Source organism: Hypomesus nipponensis, chromosome 20 (assembly GCF_054491055.1).
Source record: "Hypomesus nipponensis isolate SF chromosome 20, ASM5449105v1, whole genome shotgun sequence".
NCBI classification, from domain to species: domain Eukaryota; kingdom Metazoa; phylum Chordata; class Actinopteri; order Osmeriformes; family Osmeridae; genus Hypomesus; species Hypomesus nipponensis.
In genome coordinates, this window is record NC_140380.1 from 520,001 (window position 1) to 522,500 (window position 2,500).

The 2,500-nt window shown below is 47.4% G+C and overlaps 7 non-coding genes and 2 pseudogenes across 7 annotated transcripts in view; all 9 read left to right on the plus strand.

Annotated features, from left to right (window-relative positions):
• The first annotated feature begins 25 nt into the window (after nt 1–25).
• LOC146239814 (5S ribosomal RNA) lies at nt 26–144 on the plus strand. The gene has a single exon (XR_014735848.1). It is a non-coding gene; the product is annotated as a 5S ribosomal RNA (ribosomal RNA).
• A 178-nt stretch (nt 145–322) lies between these two features.
• Nucleotides 323–441, plus strand: LOC146239815 (5S ribosomal RNA). The gene has a single exon (XR_014735849.1). It is a non-coding gene; the product is annotated as a 5S ribosomal RNA (ribosomal RNA).
• A 172-nt stretch (nt 442–613) lies between these two features.
• Nucleotides 614–732, plus strand: LOC146239816 (5S ribosomal RNA). The gene has a single exon (XR_014735850.1). It is a non-coding gene; the product is annotated as a 5S ribosomal RNA (ribosomal RNA).
• Nucleotides 733–908: 176 nt separating this feature from the next.
• LOC146239817 (5S ribosomal RNA) lies at nt 909–1,027 on the plus strand (annotated as a pseudogene).
• A 172-nt stretch (nt 1,028–1,199) lies between these two features.
• On the plus strand, nt 1,200–1,318 carry LOC146239818 (5S ribosomal RNA). Its single transcript, XR_014735851.1, has one exon. It is a non-coding gene; the product is annotated as a 5S ribosomal RNA (ribosomal RNA).
• Nucleotides 1,319–1,494: 176 nt separating this feature from the next.
• On the plus strand, nt 1,495–1,613 carry LOC146239819 (5S ribosomal RNA). The gene has a single exon (XR_014735853.1). It is a non-coding gene; the product is annotated as a 5S ribosomal RNA (ribosomal RNA).
• A 172-nt stretch (nt 1,614–1,785) lies between these two features.
• Nucleotides 1,786–1,904, plus strand: LOC146239820 (5S ribosomal RNA). Its single transcript, XR_014735854.1, has one exon. It is a non-coding gene; the product is annotated as a 5S ribosomal RNA (ribosomal RNA).
• Nucleotides 1,905–2,092: 188 nt separating this feature from the next.
• Nucleotides 2,093–2,211, plus strand: LOC146239821 (5S ribosomal RNA; annotated as a pseudogene).
• A 176-nt stretch (nt 2,212–2,387) lies between these two features.
• The window catches only part of LOC146239822 (5S ribosomal RNA), a 119-nt gene continuing 6 nt past the window's right edge, over nt 2,388–2,500 (plus strand). The window contains exon 1 of the ribosomal RNA XR_014739611.1: nt 2,388–2,500. This exon is cut by the window's right edge and continues 6 nt beyond it. This is a non-coding gene — a ribosomal RNA (5S ribosomal RNA).

The following is a 2,500-nucleotide window of genomic DNA, read 5'->3' on the forward strand; positions in this document are numbered from 1 at the left end:
AGTAGCCTATGGTTGTCAACTTATTTCGTACGGCCATACCAGCCTGGCAACGCCCGATCTCGTCTGATCTCGGAAGCTAAGCAGGGTCGGGCCTGGTTAGTACTTGGATGGGAGACCGCCTGGGAATACCAGGTGCTGTATGCTCTTTTGCTCATTCACTTAGAAACTGACATCTTGCAATATGCACAATTAGTCCTTCATGAAAGGGGCTGGAAGCTGTTTTCATTTTGACACGAGAGAGAGAGAGAGAGAGAGAGACTACCTTGCATTGTCAATTGCTAAATCTGTATATGGATAAGTAGCCTATGGTTGTCAACTTATTTCGTACGGCCATACCAGCCTGGCAACGCCCGATCTCGTCTGATCTCGGAAGCTAAGCAGGGTCGGGCCTGGTTAGTACTTGGATGGGAGACCGCCTGGGAATACCAGGTGCTGTATGCTCTTTTGCTCATTCACTTAGAAACTGAAATCTTGCAATATGCACAAGTAGTCCTTCATGAAAGGGGCTGGAAGCTGTTTTCATTTTGACACGAGAGAGAGAGAGAGAGACCACCTTGCATTGTCAATTGCTAAATCTGTATATGGATAAGTAGCCTATGGTTGTCAACTTATTTCGTACGGCCATACCAGCCTGGCAACGCCCGATCTCGTCTGATCTCGGAAGCTAAGCAGGGTCGGGCCTGGTTAGTACTTGGATGGGAGACCGCCTGGGAATACCAGGTGCTGTATGCTCTTTTGCTCATTCACTTAGAAACTGACATCTTGCAATATGCACAAGTAGTCCTTCATGAAAGGGGCTGGAAGCTGTTTTCATTTTGACACGAGAGAGAGAGAGAGAGAGAGACTACCTTGCATTGTCAATTGCTAAATCTGTATATGGATAAGTAGCCTATGGTTGTCAACTTATTTCGTACGGCCATACCAGCCTGGCAACCCCAGATCTCGTCTGATCTCGGAAGCTTAGCAGGGTCGGGCCTGGTTAGTACTTGGATGGGAGACCGCCTGGGAATACCAGGTGCTGTATGCTCTTTTGCTCATTCACTTAGAAACTGACATCTTGCAATATGCACAAGTAGTCCTTCATGAAAGGGGCTGGAAGCTGTTTTCATTTTGACACGAGAGAGAGAGAGAGAGACTACCTTGCATTGTCAATTGCTAAATCTGTATATGGATAAGTAGCCTATGGTTGTCAACTTATTTCGTACGGCCATACCAGCCTGGCAACGCCCGATCTCGTCTGATCTCGGAAGCTAAGCAGGGTCGGGCCTGGTTAGTACTTGGATGGGAGACCGCCTGGGAATACCAGGTGCTGTATGCTCTTTTGCTCATTCACTTAGAAACTGAAATCTTGCAATATGCACAAGTAGTCCTTCATGAAAGGGGCTGGAAGCTGTTTTCATTTTGACACGAGAGAGAGAGAGAGAGAGAGACCACCTTGCATTGTCAATTGCTAAATCTGTATATGGATAAGTAGCCTATGGTTGTCAACTTATTTCGTACGGCCATACCAGCCTGGCAACGCCCGATCTCGTCTGATCTCGGAAGCTAAGCAGGGTCGGGCCTGGTTAGTACTTGGATGGGAGACCGCCTGGGAATACCAGGTGCTGTATGCTCTTTTGCTCATTCACTTAGAAACTGACATCTTGCAATATGCACAAGTAGTCCTTCATGAAAGGGGCTGGAAGCTGTTTTCATTTTGACACGAGAGAGAGAGAGAGAGACCACCTTGCATTGTCAATTGCTAAATCTGTATATGGATAAGTAGCCTATGGTTGTCAACTTATTTCGTACGGCCATACCAGCCTGGCAACGCCCGATCTCGTCTGATCTCGGAAGCTAAGCAGGGTCGGGCCTGGTTAGTACTTGGATGGGAGACCGCCTGGGAATACCAGGTGCTGTATGCTCTTTTGCTCATTCACTTAGAAACTGACATCTTGCAATATGCACAAGTAGTCCTTCATGAAAGGGGCTGGAAGCTGTTTTCATTTTGACACGAGAGAGAGAGAGAGAGAGAGAGAGAGAGAGAGACTACCTTGCATTGTCAATTGCTAAATCTGTATATGGATAAGTAGCCTATGGTTGTCAACTTATTTCGTACGGCCATACCAGCCTGGCAACCCCAGATCTCGTCTGATCTCGGAAGCTTAGCAGGGTCGGGCCTGGTTAGTAATTGGATGGGAGACCGCCTGGGAATACCAGGTGCTGTATGCTCTTTTGCTCATTCACTTAGAAACTGACATCTTGCAATATGCACAAGTAGTCCTTCATGAAAGGGGCTGGAAGCTGTTTTCATTTTGACACGAGAGAGAGAGAGAGAGAGAGACTACCTTGCATTGTCAATTGCTAAATCTGTATATGGATAAGTAGCCTATGGTTGTCAACTTATTTTGTACGGCCATACCAGCCTGGCAACGCCCGATCTCGTCTGATCTCGGAAGCTAAGCAGGGTCGGGCCTGGTTAGTACTTGGATGGGAGACCGCCTGGGAATACCAGGTGCTG